Source organism: Passer domesticus, chromosome 12 (assembly GCF_036417665.1).
Source record: "Passer domesticus isolate bPasDom1 chromosome 12, bPasDom1.hap1, whole genome shotgun sequence".
NCBI classification, from domain to species: domain Eukaryota; kingdom Metazoa; phylum Chordata; class Aves; order Passeriformes; family Passeridae; genus Passer; species Passer domesticus.
In genome coordinates, this window is record NC_087485.1 from 11,625,449 (window position 1) to 11,645,800 (window position 20,352).

Below are 20,352 nucleotides of genomic sequence, written 5' to 3' on the forward strand. Positions count from 1 at the left end.
TTAATGCTGAGGAAAAGGGGCTTAGAAGCCTAGGATGAATAAATCATTCCAGAGCCCATTTGGATCTGTTGGCACCTTCCCTGATATGTTGTTACTGGATAAAAAGGCTTCTCTAAGTGTTAAAGTGTTGGATAACACAATTGGCTTATTGCAGAATGGCCCTCAGTAATTTGTGAGTGTGCTGAGTGGGGGTAGCAAGCAACAGGGCAGGGTGCTTTGAGCATGTGGGAGAAGTAAAGACATTTTCTTCTGTCCCCAGGAACCTGTGCAGTCCTTGTCACTGGAGCCAGTGATGCTTCCAGCCTTGCTCTGACGTACTTGTTGACACTCGAGAGGAAGAGTAGTTAAAATGTTTCCTATTTGTGTTGCTTCATTAAATTTTTTGGAGCCTCAGGGATGAGCCATTTATTTTGCATTTCAAAAGCCACATTATCCATTTATCTTTCCCTTGAAGACCGTCACTGAATATGCAGAAAGGTAAAATCATCCGACTCCAAGAGTAACTTTTTACTTCAGGTCCTTCATGTCTTGCTCTTTTCTGGTCAGCTTTTGGGGTTTGTTTCAGTCCCTTTGCTTCTGCAACATGCTCACCTGTTTGTGGTTGGCTCAGAAGCCCCTCACTGCTCTGTTCCACAAAAGTGCCCTGCTCTCAGGACTCTCCTTCGTAACACAGCCTCAGAAATGGGTTTTGGCTACCATTCTCCTTGGCCTCTTCCAGATTCAATTCAGATGCAGTTCTGTACATCTTCAGTGTAGGATGCAAGTAAAATTTGTCTCCATGAGGTTTCTGGGGTGGCCAGGGTGAAGGAGCCTGAGGAAAGAGGGAACGAGCAGTGAAGCTGGAAGGTTCACAGCCCTTTCACCACCCAGCTCTGACACCAATAAATCAGGGCCTGCTGTGATGTGTTTTCACTGGCCCCAGGTAGGCTTTTCTGTCCTCTGGAGAATTCTGTGCACTTAAAAATTAATGGTGTGGGATTGGTCTCTGGGAGTTTTTCCCGATTTCCCAGAGCTTTCACTGCTGCTCCATGAAACAGTGGCTGCAGAGAGCAGAGGAAGGTTGTCATGTGGCAGTAGCTACACATCTTCAGTAACAGGGAACAATTACATGATACAATTTATACTCTCTTCTCTGGTCTGTTCTTCAGCTGATGAAACAGCTATTATTAGCCAGGCAATAATCAAATATTTGAAATAGGTATATAAAGAAGATTTGGAGAATAATGCATGCTACCATCTATTAAGCATTTCACGCCCTCAAGAGATGCACTGAAGTGTAGAAATTCAAGCTATATCACTGTATTTTTACCTGACACATTTGCTGTTGAAACAGCTCTATTTTCTCAGTGTATTTTATTCATAAAACAATCTTGTTTTATAAACACAGATAATCTTTAATGCAATGGATGTAATGTAGAACAATTATTTCAAATAACTTTTAGTTGTTAGATGGCAAAAATCACAGTTAAAATAATATTAAAAGAGAAGAAAGATGGAAAGCAGCATGAAATGTCTCAATACACTTTATTTTCAATGCAATAATAGACTATCACTTTACCAGTTCTAACATAAATGTAATCATATGAAAGCTATCAACCTGTACATGTGCTGTAATAGACAGAAACCTACTTTTTCAAGTCATCTGGTTATCAGTGGACTTGAGAGGGAAGCACTACAAGGACCATACATGTGGTCCTTGTAAAGCTGCTGGTTAGCAGCAGTTCACAATTTAAAAACAAGCAATGAGCAGTATGTGGTAATGGAACACCAGAAACAGAAAGAAGAGGAGAAGAGTCACTTGTGCTTGTTCAGAATGTGATTTTCCAAGAAAATTACAATAATTTAACTCGTTTCTTAAGCAGGGGAACAAATCCCTGTGTGTCTATCTTGATAAAGGATCTTATTCCTTTTCTGCTTCTGTCCTCTCCCACTGTCTCTGGACCAGAGCTGAGCCAGGTACCATGGCTTGTGCAGCCATCTAATGCTGGGCTCACTTCCTACAGCACAGTTTGCGAATAATCTCTGTATCTAGTTTTGTTCAAAAGCCTTCAAATTGAGTATTTATTAAAATTACAGGTTTTAGAACAACAGTGACTCAAACTTTTGGTGTTAAAAAAAGAGAATCTGTAATTCTGAATTGATTTGCAAGCAAATGCTATTATAACAAAAAATCCCATTCTGAATTCCTCACTTTTCTTCTGCATTTTCACGATGAGGTCCTTCCAGAGTGGCAGGGAATTTTCATGCCTGCAGTGTCACATCACATTGTGTCATGTCAGAGAAGGTGTGGGAGCCTGGCTGTCTGTGGAAGGGCCTTTTATCTTGGAAGAATGTGATATCTAGTGCTTGGTCACTTGCTAACAATTGGAAAAGCAGAATGTGGCCTAACTTATAATAGTTATTATTAAATTGCACGGTGGGCCTGAGTCTAATTTTACTCTTATTTTATAGAGCCATTGACTTTAATGGAATTGCTCCAAAATTCTCACTGGCATAACTGTGAGCAGAATTAGGCCCAATAACTGTCATGTAAAACAAAGTCATTCCATCTTGTAAACCATAAAGCAGGTTACATGGTAGTTAAGTGTGGGCCAAAAACATTAATCTTTCAGATGATGTGTTTAATGGCAGCCTTGGATGCTTGCAGTCAATTAAAATTTCCTGGCACATTTTCATAGGACAAGGAACGTTTGTTACTAATCATGTCCAAAAGAAATTCTAGCTGGTGTAATTGTATTTTACTTAGCTAAAATTGCCTTTGTGCTTATAGTTAGGTTGTTATTCTTCACTCTGTCTTTCAGAAAACCCACACAATTGTGGAGTTATTTTGGTGCAGATGATAGCTGTGCTATCACCCAGAAGCAGCATAAAGCAGAGTTTCTCTTACTCTGTGCTGTTGAACTGCAAAGTGTCTCTAAAGTCTAAAATTGTGAGGGGGAAAGGAAGTGTCATGATTGCTGTTTTAATGTTTAGAATCTCTACTAATATAAATTGCCACAGATGGATTGAAACATCATTTACTTGATCTGCCTTTTATCTCTCAAAATAATATACATTTTCATTGGCCATGCCCCTTTGGTTTTATTACTTCTACCTAAAAATGCAATCTTTCATGGCACTTTGATCTAAAAAAAATAGGAAAACAACATACAGGCTATTACACTTTCTTGTTGTTCTCCTTGTGTAAATGCTGAACTTGATCTGAAGTGACTCTGAAACACTTCAGATCAGCTACCACAGCAGAAAAAGTCCTTTGAAAATACCTCTATTTCTGCCTGTTTCTCTGGGCAATCCAATCTGCACTTTGTTGAATGCTCATGGAAGATAATGTGAATTTTTCCAGCCTTTGGGAAGGTGGGGCACTGTTACCATGCTAAGGAATTTTTGCCAGATTAAGAAAATGCCCCATATGAGCTTCCAATGGATCCATAGAGAGCAATGTGTTCCTTGCATGCCCTGTGGAAAGCCTGTCAAAACTGTGGATATGAGAGATCAGGAAAGAGTTTAAGGGAAAGAACAACAGCCAACTCCCAGAACTAGAGAGGGGCTCAAGAAAATGTGGAGCTCTTCCTCTCAATGAGTTCTATGTTATTTTTATATACTTTTTACTTCACTCTGAAAGTGGTGTGTGCAGGGAGGGAGCAGCTGATCAGTTTCATGAGAATATGTTGGGAACATGAGTCAAAATGTTCCAGCAACCTCCAGATGCATCCACAGACAGAAATCTTCATTGCACTCTATTAAACAAAAAAACCCTCAGAAGCTGATATTGCTGGTACTAAAGTCTGGTGGTGTTCTAAAACATTGTGCACATGCTTATAGGCATTGGAAAAAGCCAAAGGAGGTGCATGTGAGGCAATACCTGCATATTTCAGTTAAATGTATCAGGAAGCAAGAGTGCTAGTGACCAAGCCAGAAAATTGAGTGCAAAGAGTGTTTTGGGCTTACCATCTACAGGTCTCCTAACCTGAAATATTTTATTTTTGGATTTCAGTATAGTTTCACAATACTATATACTTGGCTTCTCCAGTTCAAGTCCATAACAAATTATTTGCATGCTGTGCTGGGATTAAAAAAGAAATAAAATAAAAATTGAGGAACAGCTCTGTTAGCTCTTTAGTTTGACTTCAATTTATTCTCAAACTCAGCCAACAAACACAGTGCTCCTACACTTGTAGAGCTTCTGGTTTTTCTTGGCCCATACAGCCCTTTGTCCTCTGGCAAAATTTCACTGGAAACTTTGTGCAAATACTATTTGATCTTTACCAACTCATCTCAAGGAAGAGTACTCATGTTTTAGCTTCTTTTCCTTCTCTGCAGAGAGGAAAAGAGGAAGGTAGAATTTTATATCAGGAAACAACTGCATACAAGTCTAGTCTCAAGCACCTCAAGAATTCTTGGACAACTGTGGCTGTGGGCTTTCCATATGTTCTTCAGAGAGGTGTTTAGCAGGATACCAGTGATTGTAATAAGTGTCATGGGGTCTTACTCTGTTTCCTGTCTGTATTTTCCAATGCAGTTAATTCAAACTCTTAGCCTCTCCAGAGTGAGAGGACTCTGAAAATCTCTTTTAGTTCAATTCATTGTCTCATATGAGTAGGAATCAGTGCACATCTATGTAGGAAAAAGCCCTAGGGAACTGTAGCACTTGGTTTTTGATCACTGCCGCCCTTGTTTATCAAATTATGCTTATGTGAAATTAAATATTCTTTCACTCTTTGGAAATGTAAAACAAATTCTCCAGACTCTGACTCCAGAATGGTTCTGAGACCAAAGAATAGGGGAAATGAATGAAAACACAGAAATTTAAAAGGCTAAAAAAACCAGGAAGGATGGATGCAGAGACACAAGTGTCTCTGACATCAAGATTAGCCATGGGACTTGTCCTGCTGCTTCTCAGATATACACACTCCACAACCATCTACCCAGCTCCTGCCTGGAGTCAGAACTGTGGGAAGTAGAATCAGCAGTTTGGCTGATGGCTTCCCTCTTTGCCTTCTTTCTTTTCCTCCTGCACCCTTTGACAACAAATTTCAATTGGCTGCAAGACTTTGGGTTACATTCTTCTGCTTGTGTCCAACTGATCCATAAGAATCTGCTTGCATTTTCCTCCCCAGCATCCTTGTGGTCTCACTATTCTCACTTCTGCTGCTTGCTCATGCTGAAGTTTTGAATATGCCAGATTAATTATTTCCTAATCAGAGGAATTTGCATGTCTAGTCAACCTTTTTTTTTTCCCATGATATCAAGGTGGCAGAGCTATTAAATAGTAGTATCCAAGAAGAGAAGAGGAATAGTTTGGAACAGCTGTGGAAAAAGGAGAATAAGACAGTGAAGAGTTTGTGCTGAAAAGGGGTTGTGGCAACTTAGCAATTTACATACACAGAAGAAACATAAAAAAAGGTTTAAATATCTCTTTAGTAGTAAAATCAGGATGCTGTCATGGATTGTATTTTCTAAATATTGTACTGTGTACAATACAAGAACATTCAAAAATCTACTATTAATTATTAATATGAATGAATAAGTACACAGAGAGTTCTAATTGCCAGCTCTATTCTGAATTCATCTTTGTTTAAGGCTTAGAAGGGTCTGACTCAGACACAAACTCCTCCTGTTAGTAATTCAAGCTATTTTTAATAGTGCAAGCTGAGTTCCTTTAAAAGATTGTTTTAAAGTAAGTTCTCTTTGATTTCAGATATCTTCAAATATCACACTAGATATGTATCCCAGATATCTGAGCTGTGTGGGAAATGGGTATGCTCTTACTTACACAATGTTTTGGAAAGGCAACCTGAAACAGGAGATTTTTAGATATTACAGTGGCAACCAAAGGAGTGTGGGGAGCCAGCCAGGCAGGAGTACTCTTTAGTTCAGTGACTGGGCTTAAAATGAAAAACTGTCAATCTATGTAGCAGTGGGAAGAAAATCTTACTTGCTTTTTGTTCACCTACCTTGGAGAAATTGATAAAAAATCCAAATAAAACCAGCAAACTAAATTAAAAAAAAAAAAAGCTTGCTATCCAATATGCATTTTCAGATAAAATACATTTCTCTTCAGACATCTTGGCAAAACAGGAAATGTTCCTGTAAAGTATTTTTGTCACTAAAGTTGTCTTTTTCTTGAAGTATTTTTGCAAGCCAACTAATATGGCAGTTTAGATAGATTTAGATTGGTACATTTTTTTATATTTTTCATTTTTAAGAAATAATCAGATCCTCACTTCTGAAATCTGGGAGAGAATTGTATAATTCTGGGCTTGGGCACTCCAATCCACAGAAGAAGATCAAGCATGGTTTGTTCCTTTCATAAACAAGTTATTTGCTCCTCTTGTATAATTTCTGATTCACTTGGACTATTAACAAGCTTTTTAAAACTCTTAAAGCCTCTCCACTCCGTCTTCAAACTTCCTCAAAACTGCATCTTTGATTTATGTGGTCAGCATTTACTCCCTAAGGTCTTATTGACCTTGGCAGTGTTAGAAATCATATTTTCACATGCATGAATTGCCCTTGACTAATTTCTGTGGTACAGTTTGAACATAAATAACCTTCCTTTGGCAGTTGCATTTTTTACTTTTCACTTGTTTATTTTTAAGAAACATGGTATGAATGCATGTATGGAATATACTGAGAAGTGATTCTCTATTGGAGTTTGGTTAAGAATGTGCATTATTGTTCTCCTTGAATGTGTTAATACTAGATGGATTTTTTTTTTGAGTAATTTTTTGAAATTTTCCTATCAGAATCACACAATTCTTAGTGACCTTTGATGTTATTCTCCCCCATAGTAGTTAAACATTTCTAAGGACAGAGTGAATGAATTTTCTCATTGTGACATGGGGCACATACTCTATAAAAGCCCTCCCTATCTGATTAGTAAGCATAAAAAAAAGGTAAAGGTTCAGAAAGATTTGGAATTTGTGAAATTTGACTTCCAGTAGAAAGCCTGCCAGGACTGCAGACACCCTGCAAGTGGCTACAGCAGACAGCAGCCCAGGAGAGAAATCCAAGAACAGAATTTCACTATCAGTACCTCATCACCAATAAAATATCTTCTGCTGTGTAACTGAGTGGTTTCCAGACTGGGAGCGTGGAATTTGAGCACTACACAAATTTCCCACGTTTGTTTTAGATGTAGGATGTGGTCTGGCAAGACAAGCAGCTTGACATCCACCAGGAAGGTGAAAAAAAGGTTGGAAAGTAAAATTCCTCAGTCCAAATTCAAGCTCTACAGCTGAGCCATTGCACCCTGGTGTGTAAAGGAAAGCTCTGTACTGGAGAATGTGTTGGCTGCCATGGCATTGTAAAACTCCTGGGATGTGGGTGCTTTCTGAAACATTTAACAGTGCTAGCAGAAAGCAGGCAACCCTTTAATTTACTTCATCAAGGTAAACCTTACATAACTGTAAGCAAAAAGAGAATGATAGGGTGAATCTAACAGCAGATAGTTATTATTGAGTCATTCAGCTTTTTGAACCTGTGCCTTTTACTGGCCTCTTAGAAGTGGGATGAATAATTTGCTGGGTCTCTGATACAATGTTTGCAGCCATCTGTAGATACAGAGAATATTTCCTTAGTGATGCAATTGCTGAAAACATGCGTGAATGCACTACAACACTGTCACAGCTCATAGAGCATAAGCTGAGGTAAAACTTTGTGTTTTATGCACATCATTGTGGAGTAAGAATAGAATGTTTCCTTCTTGTTTGCAGACATATATTTTTAAGTTCCCTTTACAATGTTCTCACCAGAAATTTTCCTAAACTTTGGCCAAATTTTTTTGACAGCAGTATGAGTTCCATTGTCTAATTCTTGAATTGGGTGTGAGATGAAAACAATACCTTTATTTTCTGACAGCATTTTCAGAAAATATGGCATCAGTCCCAGCACAAGCTCGTGCTCTGTGGCAGGGACTGGCAAAGGATGCACCTCCCTGAGTCTGCAGGGCTCTGGGAGTGCTGCACTGCACCTTTGGCAGCAGCCCTGCAGAGCACTTGGCCTTGGTGCCTCTGCTGTCTGCAGGACAAAGTCACCAGAGTGATCTCTTCATTCTCAGTGTGGTGCTCTGGCACATGGGTAACACTGAAATTCTTCAAAGAGGCACAGAAGCAATACTTAATATCAATGACCTGAGTATTTCAAGCAGAAAAGATCCATTAACTGTGAGCCCTGTTCAGCTTTCATATGAAGAATCCTCTTTTCCCATTCAAGTTTTTTTTTTTACAAAATGTTGATGCCTTTTTACCCAAATGTTATGCTGTGGACTTTCTTTTGTATTCCTAACTATCATTTTTGCTGATAATCTTTCAGATCTTTTACTTTGAAAAAAAAAAAAAAGAAAAACAAGCCTTTTCTGTGACAATCTAATATAAAGAATAATCTAGCAATGGGAGCCTGGAGGCAAAAGTCCCCTTGTGTTAATATGCTTGTTACAGAAATACAACTTTCTATGAAGATTGAAGCCCTAGTTTATGGGATTGGAATCTTCAGCCTAAGATAAAAGTGTTCAGCCTAAGAAATAACTGTTTTACTGTGATTTTCACTGCCAGGGCTGTACACTAAGTACATTTGTTATGTGTTCTTTAAAGGCCTTATCGTTACCTGCCATATTATAAATTATCTCCTGTTTCTTATCTATGTTGAAGATTTCTGGAAACTCTCAAGACCTTCTTGTATTGCCTGTGAAGTGCTGTCAGTGTGGCACACCTTTTGTTCTTTTTAGAAAAGCCATAGGATAATAGCAGGCTGGCAGTGGATAATTTTCTAATTATGTGGCTTGCTCCCCATTTCAGAGGCTCACTAGCAGTTTCAAAGTAACAAGAGGATAAATGATGCTGATCTTTCTCCACACAATGACACCTTTAAGAGAGAGTTACAGTCAAAACCACATGCATTCAGGTAAGGATCCTATGCAACTTCTATTTATAAAATCCTGCCAGAATGAATGCTATGTGGAACACTGGTGTTAGGCTGAGTTCTGTCGTTGTGTACTTGGAGTGATACTGTTCTTCATTTCTATGCTCTGTCTGAGAATTCTTAACATACATTTCCTCCTAGCCCAGATCAGCTCACAGAAGGATTGTCACACTTTTACAGGTGGGAATTGAAGTCATTGCCTCAAGCTGCTTAGGAAGTCTTAAAATTCAAGAGACTTCCCTGTCCCATCCCTGCTCTAAATTACAGAACTATCTTTCCTTCTTCATTTTTTGTAGCTATCCAAAGTCATCCACAAAAATAATTTACTTGATTTCACAGTGAAATAGATTTCATAGATATACAGAAAAGGACATTTGACAGTCTTTCTACAGTCACACCTAATTACTCAGGCTCTTGAATATGCATTGCAGAAGTGCTCAGCTTTAATTGCCTTACTTCTTGTTGTTTGATTAATTTGTATTGTTGTAGCATTGATGTTTTCATTGTTCTACTTAAAATAATTGAACAACAAAACCTTAAAATTCTTTGCATGTGGCACTTGTAAATTTACACCTAAAACCCATTGAATATAATGTTCCCAAGCCACCTAAAGGGGAGCAACCCACACATGCCAGTGCAAACATCATACTATTGTAGTGTTTATCACAATAAAATATTGGGTTTTCCCACTGAGCTATGTGTTCTGAGCATGATGCAGGAGAGCCTGGGGCTGTATGTGATCAAAAGCCTCACACAATCTGTCTGGGTCAATGAGTTTTTCCAGGCAATTTAGACAATTTTCTGTGTGTAGACAAAATACCTGGATTTCTCCTTACTGTTTATCAAGGTAAGCTTCACAAAGTATTTCAGAAATTCCTTCCTCCCTTCCTCCCTTTCCTTCCCTTTTCTTCCCTTTCCTTCCTTCCTCCCCCTAATTTAGAACTGATGAACACTTCCATACACCTGTCTCAAGGTCGGCATGGTCACACCCACTTCTCTTGTGTTTAAACAGAATGCCATTAGCTGAATCCCACGTAGTCTTTGCTACCCACAGCTGCTCCCAGAGTGGGAGTGCAGGATGCTCAGGATGGTTGCCAGCCCTGTCTGCAGACATCACAGCAGAAGTTTTTCCAGTTGGTGAAGGCAAGGTGCTACAATTAAGCCTCACAGCACAACAGACACTGCTGAAATAAATTTAATTTCTTAGGCTCTTTCTTCTAGGAGTTCACCATCACAGCTCCTCGTTAATCCCCCTTTACACTTCTGAAGTGTAGCTTGGATTTAGAACTTTCTAATGTTACACTTTTCCATGTTCCTGTCTTTCAGTAGATTTTTGGGGTTTTTTAAAGTATGCAAACCTGGTCAGATTTTTTTTGAAGTATTTCGTATTTTGGTACAGAACTATTAAATATAGTGAGTTTTGAAGTACAGTTCAGAAGGCACACCGTGTCTTCAGGCCTCATTTGTGCAGGGCATCAGTTATTTGTGCATCTGAAGTGAGGCAGTACTATGTGCAGAGGTTTTGTGGAACATGAAGCTATATCATACCATAGTAGATTTTTAGTTTTGATGTTTAGGTTGCAAAGTTTCTGAGCCTGAGTTCCATTCAGACTGTGCTGTGATGCTACTGGATTTAGTAACATCAATGAAACTGAAAAGAAACAAGAGGGCTTCATTTGTTGGTAGTGTAGAAATCTGCTTGGAGTCAGTGCCTGTATGGTTCAGATGAGAAAAGGGAAAACAGGTAAATTCTTTATGGGATCCATGAAAACTGAAAGTGGATTGCTGGAGCCTAAACTTCTCTTCTTAATTTTGTCACTATTATATTGTAGATAAAATTAGAGGAATAACTTAAAAGGTGTAATAATGATGACTGAAATTACTAAAGGGACTATTTAAAAATTTTTATTTATAGTTTCAAATGCAATCAGAGAAAAAGTGTTTAGGGGCTAATCTTCATTCATTCAATATGTCCACATGCTGATAGATGATGATGCATTTAATGAAAGATGGCAACATTCCGGCAGTTGGAATGTTTGTGAGGAAAGGGACAGGTTAAGGTTTGCTCTTGTGACTTTAATACTGTCATTCTTTCATCTTGAACTATTTAATTTGGAAGCACTATGTTCTTTGAATGAGATAAGAATTTAGTATGCTGTGCATCTTCTCTTAATACATCTGCTGTCTGAAAAAGCAAGGTGGAAAAAAGCAACAAATAAAGCCAAGGAAATTGTATCAGTAGCACTTAGTTTTACATCCCATTTAGTGCAAAGACAAAGCAAATCAGCCCATAACAGAAATAACCCAAAAGAAAATGAATGGATCTAGAGAAATGGCCTATCTAAAGCACTAAGTGGGGTATAAATAAGAATTTCACTAGTTTCATGGGAGTATCCTAGAAACAGCCATTTTCCAAGGTAAAACCAAGTTATTAGGTATATTTCCCATTAATATGTGGTATCCATAACTGAGAAACCAAGTACTGGAAAGCTGGATAATGATGACAGTGTAGATCACTACTCTGCATTGTAAATAATACATAATAAAGTCATTATTTCTTCATTTTTATCACCTTTCTGTGGTCAAACTTCCTTGAAGATCTTTTGGAAAGGAAAAAAATGGTACTTTCTTTTATCTTGAGTCATTATATTGAGGCTGCAATAAGTTTTAACAAAAAGCAAAGGAATTATAAAAATATAATTTATTCTCAGTAGAATCAGAAGACTGTATCAGGGAATTCACTGCATGCCATGCAGAACCTAAAGCAGGTTTCCTTGTTTCCAGCCAACACTTTGAGCATACCTAGCACAGTGATCTTAGAGTGTACAAGGTATAATTCATTTCACCCAGAGCTTCTGGAAGGAGCTACTCTGGGAAATGAACTCATGTGAGCAGCCACACTGTGCTGGGAAGTGCCACCATTAATTTGTGAAGGTTTTGAAGATGACCTTTTCAACAGGCACATTTCTCCCATTCTCGTGTCCCCTCAGTGCTGTGTTTTCAGCTAACTCAGATTTGGTGTTCTCCCTTGCAGCTTTGCCCCTGCCTTCTTGACTTTCAGAGACATTCAGCTCTGTAAAAGTGTCTTGCTAAATTATGCCAAGACAAATACCAGCAGAACTGTATCCATGCTAGGAAATTGCACCAGTGTAACTATAAACTGAGATAGTTAAATCAGCACTGTGTGTAGACATAAGTACTTTGCTGGATTTTAGTCAAAACACTTTAAAAGTAATGTTAAATTTTGGTTTTGTGCCAGCTGTGGGCCAAACTGAACCACCTGTATTCATATACTATGCTTAGCCATTAGTACATTTCAAGTACACTCAAAGTTTAAGACAAGACAAAGTCCCACTGAAGTAATTTAAAACTTAAGGATATGCATCTGCTTAACCTCTTTCCTGACTCAGGAGGGACTTAAGCATGTTCTTAGACTTACACACTAATATTTTCTGCTGAATAAGTACCTTTATTTTTTAAAATGGCAGTCATGAAATTCTAATTTTGAATGTAATAGGAAAATTCCTAGATTCATTCAGCCAAAGATAATTGCTGTTTGGAGAGCTTTACATGCTCACAGTAAAAGTACGTTTATCCAAGGAAAAAAATACCTCTTTAAATTAAATCAACCTACAACGCAATATTATTTTTATTAACATGTATGCTGTAATGCTAAAAGTTGGTATGTGTTTGACTCAACCCAATAATCACACAATGTAAACGATACTCAAACAAGAGCTTGAATTAATCTTTGCACTGCAAAGATTAATTAACCAGAAGGTTATTTCACACCACTCTTCAGGGCAAAACATATCATTTGCTCTAAGGCTACAGCCTCTTTGCCTTGCCAGAGTACTTTAAAATAGTTTTGAAATTTCTTTTTGACCATTAAGGCAATAAATTATTCCCCAGGACATGTTAGGTAGTACACATTCCGCCAGTAGAGCAACTTCAAAAGTTGTGAACTATGCAGCTGACTCTTGCTGGGCCAAAGGCCCTCCCAGGATTATCCATTTCAGTCAATTCCACTGGAGCAGAATTTCAGATTCGTACACTCACGTGAGCTTCACTGCCCAAACACATTACTGGTCCTCTCCCAAATGTGAGAGATTTCCCTGCAGTGCCATGCCCTCAGGAATATTCCTTCTGTTCACACGTTTTGTGTTTGGATGATTCTGTCTGAGATGATAATTAAGCCTGTAGAATCTGTTTTATGACACACTATTAAATACTTTTTCTTCTTTCCATAGGATGCACTGACATCTTTTCTGTGCAAAAAGGGTATCCAACAGTCTTCAGAAGGGAGGGCTTTACGAAATCAGCTTCTTATCAAATCATTAGATTTCATGGTCCAAGCTCTTTGGTAGGCTCTTGGGAGTAATATTTGTGTGGTACCAAAGGAATTCATATGGCTGTGTTTTCATCTCTGTAGTCTGGATGCCTCAAAACTGGCTTTTTAGGAGTGCTGGAATTTGATTCATGCTGCAGTATGTGCTTACACAGATCACTGTGAGATTTTTCCCTTTCTATACAAAAGGCAAAACAACTTTTCAATTTTTATTTTTCCTTTCCCACGGCTCTGTTCTTCACTGAAAACATGATAACATATTTTAGCAATGAACAACATGGCATTTAAACATTAATCCTTAATGTTATTGTAATGTTTAAACCTGCATATTTTTCACTGTCTCATACACCATTCTAATTTCTTTTACTCTGTTAAATTCAGACATAATTTAGGATGGAAAAATACATTTTAGAATTACACCTGCAGCATGTAGTATTACTATGACTTTTTCATGGCATGACAGTGATGTTTCTACAATCTATACATATTGATTTAGGCTGATAATAAACAATTTGATTAGGCTCTATCTATAGGCTGTCATTTCAATCACTGTCACTGTTCCAATAGAGTGGAAGGCAGATAGCAGACACATATGGCAAGATTTCTCAAAATAAAAACTCTGGCCTGATTAGAGCCCTAGGTTCAGTGAATTGGACAAGACAGCTCAGCTGCCAGGTTATTAACTCCCTCAGAAAATACTCTGCCTTTTCCCCGGGGCCAGCCTGAATATTCTGATCTGGATCGATAAGCAATCTCCGGTGTGTACAAAATGCCAGCTAGAATCATTTGTCTCAGTGCAGTCTCCTTACAAAGGATAAAACACCTGCAGTATATGGCCTTCTCTCCCTCCTCCCCCACCTTCCCCCTTTTAACTAATGACCCACAAAGAGGGAAGAAGTAACTGAATCTGTTCCATCATCAGGAAGGCTCTCTCAGGTTTGTTTTAATGATCACAATGGCTACCTTTCAATCTTACAAAAATTATATCAGTCATGGTTTCCCTGTGGCATGTTTATGTAAGTAATGTGAACCACAATGTAATGACAAGTGTACAGATGTCATTGTAAGAGGGCCCTTGGCAAGAAGATATCTCAGAATGTCAGAATTTTAATAAACCGTGGACTGCTGGTAGGGTTCTCTTTGGTGGTTGTCTTTTATATTTGTAATGTGTGCTGTGATCTCTTGCTTGGGCCTGAGATTTTTCAAGAGTGTTTAGTAACAAAGGATATTTCACAATTGATTAGAACAGAATCATTCTTTTCCAGAGTGGTGGTGTTTTCCCAATCCATTACATATCTGTGGTTTTGCTTGTAGCAGTGCTGGACTGTAGCCATATGACTTGTACTTTCCTTAGATGCCAAAAAGGAGTTTTTATCTGAGTGAATTCAGAACTGTTCAAAGCTTTTGGATGTTTTTTCTAAATGTTGACCTATTAATAAGCCTCCCTTGACTCAAATAAAAATCAAATAGCTGCAAAGCATGAGAAAATCTTCAAACCTCCAAGTTTCTCCCCTTCATTGACACCTGGAGTCACAGGACAGAATCCCCTCTTCCACAACAAGTCTGTAGCTTCACATGTCCCATCCTGTCAAGAAATAAAAGCTGAATATCCTCAGCAATCTACATAGACTTTGCTGAGCAAGTAACAAGTACTGAATATGTATTTCTGGGTATGGATTAAGAGTCTTTCAGGAACAGAGGCCAGTTTTGACTTATTTTTAAGGATGTAGAACTAGCTTCTCATCCAGCTGTCAATGACAGCATTGTTCTGACCTCAGTTTAGGTAACTGTTCACGTCTGTATGCTTATAGAAGACTTACCTTGAGTTAATGCAAACTGAAGATCCATGCCTAGTTAAAAAATGTAATGGATTTTTATGTCATGTTTGCTTATGATAAATTATATAAAAGCATGTTATGTTTGTACTGCCATCACTTGGAAAAGAAAGGTTTGCATTTACTCTCTGTCCTTCTTTGCTGCATGAGGTGCCTTGCCCTCATCATGTCAATAAATTAGAATATTTCCTTCCAGAAAGCTCCCTTTGTATTTGCCATCCAAAACTTCAGGAACTAAAGATGCTTTTAAAAAAGAACAATGTAAGGAACAACTTTAGTGAATTGATTTCCCAATGTAGAAAACACATTTCCTATCAAGACACTTATTAGAATGTTTATCTCAGAGAAAATGCACACAGTTTATATGAAAAGCTGATGTTATGTTAATTCCCATTATTATATACAGATGATATTGAGGAAGATGGAACAAAGTGCCTTTAAACCAAAGCTGATGACATTTTTTTTTCTTGTTTGCTACAGTTTTATTGTAGTGAAATATGTTCATTTTAGCAGTGGAAAACTGCCCTAAATAGACAGCATAAGAGCAATAAGATGTCACATTGCAGAGCACAATTTAAAAATGATGTGCTCTAGAAGTAAGGCTTTTAGACATTTTGGTTTATGTATTAAAACTTCCCACAAATTTGATTGAGAATGAGCCTTTGATGGATATTTGCTGCAGTTATGCTGCATTAGACTCGATTTATCCACCACCTCTCATTGTTGCTATTGATTGATTTTTAAATTAGATGAAGGCAATCAGTAAATACCACCCAATCAAGTCCTAAAAACATACAGGAGATTAGACAATTTAGGGTAATCAATGAAAATATTCTGTGATTTGCTACCACTCAATTTTGACCATAAATTACGACCATAACTTGCAAGTTAGTAAGCCATAAAACAAGTGGATGTGACAAGAAAAACTACAAGAAATGAATTAAGGAGATGAAGAGGAACCACTGGTGTTATCATTTAATGAGACAAAATTACTCTTTATACATATCTGGCATTTCTAGTTGAGTCTTGCCAACAATATTGGAGTACAAGAGCACTAACACTTCTCTTATTTTTCTAGGGTTTTGATTTTGGGGTTTTTTTGTGATATAAAAACCTGTTCTTTTGTGTAACAAATCCATTTGAACTAATCTACCTAATTTTGTTGCAGCAAATAAATTAATGTAATTTTAGGTTTAAAGCCTGCTGCTTGCTAAAACCCCTCACCTTCATCTCAGGAACTTGCAAAGACTAATTTTAAAGTCACACTTCTGTGTGGTGTTATATTCTACAAACTTTAAAATGTAGCAAAAATTTAATGGTATTTTAGACCAACACTTTGAAGAAGCTGTGCTCATGCACTTTCTCTGTGATACATGTCACCCTTTTTCTATATTCTCACAACAGCCTCACCAGGAACTAATTCACATATCTTAAAAAATGTGTTTTAAAGCTTATTTACTGGTTGTAAATAGGTGTCCACATTTTTTCTATTTATGAACTTCAGTATCTATTTGTAATTTCTATTCAGCATCTATGCAGTTCTAGGCTGAAAAGCTGCTTACAAATATGTGAGCAACTATTAACAACTATAGACTATATTGGTATGAATTGGTGAAATAAATAAAAAATCATAGATCTGCTCACTCAAAAAATAGTACAGGTGTGACACTGCTGAGCAGCATGGAAGAATCTTCCTGGTTAATGCCTTTATGAAACTCTTTAGAATAAGGAATATTTGGAAAAGGAGACCAGAGTAATGTTTGGGAGTGTTGATAATAGAAAAGGATGAAATTGAGATACTTTTGACAAGAGGAAAACTCATGTGCCTTTTTGTACATTAAACAGAAATCTCAGAGATGTGAAAATTGCCCAGGACACCTTGAGTGGTGATGAGATTGTGACACAGGACAGGAGGACAGAGCACTCTGACTGCACTCACACCCACTAAAATACAGAAGAGATTTTGTAGAGCTTCATAGTAGAACAATTCCTCTGAGAGCAGATAAATGCAAAATGCACAGGTGCCATAAATATTGAAAACATTTGGATTTATATCTACCATGATTTAGTTAATTCCCAGTATTTCATGTTGCAGCAGAGACAGCAAAATCCCCAGAATCAGAAGAAAGCATTAGTGGTGTTGCAAATAAAAGATTAGTCAGCAAATATCAGTCTGTATCAGCAGGTGGATTCTGCATGATATAATCCAGAATTAGAACTTCACAAGAATATCATGCAGAAATTCCAAATTCCTGCTGTAGTCGACAAGTGTATGGCACTACCAACCATCAAAAAAAAGAAAAAGAAAAAGTAATTGTTCTTAGGTGGCTCTTTTTTTAAAAGACATTTCCTTTAGCATAGCGTTTGAGAATCAGAATTTATTTTTCTATGCATGTCTGTGGAACAGTATAACAGTATAAGTCCATGTAAGTGCTGGACCCCTTACAAAAACACTCCCCACCTGAAATCTGAATTTAACATTAGAAAATGTCCAAGTCTGGTCTTTCACATTTTCTGTGTTGATAAGTACATCTGTCTAAGGCAATCCACTTTGAAGGACTGTGTGATTCCCTAATATAATACAAAATCTATCCCAGCTTACTAAATATTCATTTTAAAAATATTGAAGTGGACTTTTCTTTAACTCCTGCATTTTATCAGTTTCTACATGTTCATAAGATTTTAAGAAAGTAAATTCAGTGCTAATAATATCTTTCCTTCCTTCCGTGTAAATCTGGTACTAGTGGAACCTTCTGTGCCTTTCATCATTTGCATAATTTCTAATAAGTATGTACAATAAGACTGGAAGACACATAGTTCTCAAAAATAATATTCCTCCCTCTGCAGGTAACATTATTTCTGAAATTTGAGATTTTAGTTTCATTTGAAATCTCTTTTGAAAATACATTCCCAGCTTATTTCTAAAAGATTTTGCATGTGATTGAACCTGTGGTAGAAATTTGCAATATACAGTTAAATTGTGAAGGCAGGAAATGAAACAGCTCAGAATCTGAACGAAGTCTGGAGCATTTGCATTCCCATATTTAAATATTTGCCTGAATTACACGTGAGCTGTAACTTTTCACTCACTGGAATTTTTTGCACTTTCTGTAAGTAATAGTGCTAAGACAAATCAATATTTAGGTTATTGCAATATATGATCGTACCATCTTCAATCTCACGTTTGTGTGTGTTAAAAAACATACAAAACCCCAATAATCTCTAGTAAAGGAGGACAGGAGAAGGAGAGAAGAAAGAAAACCCCTGACTTAAAACAAAGACAGGGACCTACTTGCAGTTCCTGATGGACTGATGCAATACAATGAAGCTGCTGTATTCAATATAACTTTTAGAATAATTGCCTGGGAGGTAACCAGAAGAAGTACATTTTACTTTATCATGGTACATAAATAAAAGGGCAGACTAATTAATCATATAGCTTACTAAAAGTGCTTTTTATTTTGCCATTTAGTATGCCAGAAAGATCATTTTCTTTAATGTATATACCCAGTATTAACATGATTTAATCCATCATGTTCTGTATTATGAAATTACTTTGTTTTACTCCCTGATCCAGCTGAAGATCATTAACCCACACTATTTTCTAAGTCATACATCATTTGAGTGTATTACCTCATATAGCAAAAAAGCTACTTCCCTCGGTTATACACTCCAACTAAGAAATCATTTTTTCTGGATGTTGCTGACAAGAGGAGCTGTTTTCATTAGAAAGCAGATGGTTCACTATTTCGAGTCTGTTTTACCTTCACATTTGCTCCAGCTCAGAGTTCTCTGCTGCCAGTTACCTCATCACCTCTCACAACATCCATGTCCTACATCCCTGACCCATCCATAAAATGTGCTAAACAAGCAAGTGCTGTGCCTTCCCCCACCACCTTTTTTTACTCTGCCTCCTCACCTGTTGTAAGTCAGCTTCAAAAAGCAGTGAAAGAGAATCCAGTCATCTGAACAGTGGGTTAAACTCCCACACTTCTGCAGGTGTTTGCTAGCTGAGAGTGCCAAAGGTGTAATTTGCACATTCAGGTTCTGAGCATGGACGTGCAGTCACACTGCTGATGAATTTGCCTGGCAGAGCTTTGAGGCAGAATCTGATCTTCTAGCATTTCATGTAGTTTGCAGTTTTGATGTTTATGACAGTGATGTTTTCAATGCCCTATTCTCTGAGCCTGTAGGATGTATATTCTACTTGGGCTGCCCTGGGTGCCTGGTAAGTGTCAATAAATAGTGGTCTGCAAGGTAAATGAAAGGTGTGCAGAACAGGGCAATGGAACTTTTTCATTCAGAATAAAGACTGGATAGTTCCTGGAGATATGTCTCAGCATTTTTAGAATAAAAAAGTATAAGTTATGTTTTAAAATAGAACAATTAACAAGTAACACTTGTTAAATCTCAGACTCATTTTAGTTATCTCTAAGCATTTGCCTTGAGAAGTAGAAATTTGTTTCTTTTACTCAAGGACAGCAAATGCTTCCATTGCTTCAGCAAAAAGCCTCTTACTAGAGACTAAATCCTCAGAGGTAAACCCATCAGTACATACCTTCAGTTCCTCTACACCATGTTTTGGGTTTGATCATTCTATACAGAGGATAATGATTAAACAATGTAGTAATAAATTCTACCTGCTTTGTGTACTGCTTTCTACAGTATCTATCACAAACTCCATTTTTATTACAGTTTCGTGAAGTTTTCAGGGGGAGAGTTTAACTTTTTTTTTTCACATACTTCATGATGTCAAATTTACCTTTTATTATTACCTCTTACACTTGCCATGTGTAAACATATTATCTTTTTTATGCACACTGAAAACTAATACAGAGCTTGACAGAAATAAGAGGGCATTGGGAGGGGTATTTGATTTTGTTAATTTGAAGGACAACCTATTCAGCAATCTTAAAGTGCATCATAGGGGAAATTGGTTTAACACAGTGATCTTTGTAGATTTTTCACTGAAATTGAAGGAAGAATAAAGGTCTGTAGTGAATGTGTTGACAAAATTCAAGGAAAATGTCATAAATTTGGAATTGTTCCAAACTTATATGAACACCAAGGACAATGTTTAGTTATACTTTAATAAACCACTCTGCAAAGTGTTCTGAATGAGCTGGGGGGAAAAGATAAATCTAGAGTATTAAGCAAAGCCAAAGCTGGAGGTCAGCCTGCAGTTAATAACCATGCTCAGTTATACTATTTTTATGATGACACAATATTTAAGCTACTGAACTTGGCACC

The 20,352-nt window shown here is 37.4% G+C and overlaps 1 long non-coding RNA gene across 2 annotated transcripts in view; it reads left to right on the top strand.

Moving 5' to 3' along the window:
• The window catches only part of LOC135279146 (uncharacterized), a 185,884-nt gene that overhangs the window by 90,354 nt on the left and 75,178 nt on the right, over positions 1 to 20,352 (top strand). For both annotated transcript variants that reach the window (XR_010346468.1, XR_010346469.1), the window contains one exon: positions 8,796 to 8,901. This is a non-coding gene — a long non-coding RNA (uncharacterized LOC135279146). The remainder of the gene's footprint in view (positions 1 to 8,795; positions 8,902 to 20,352) is intronic.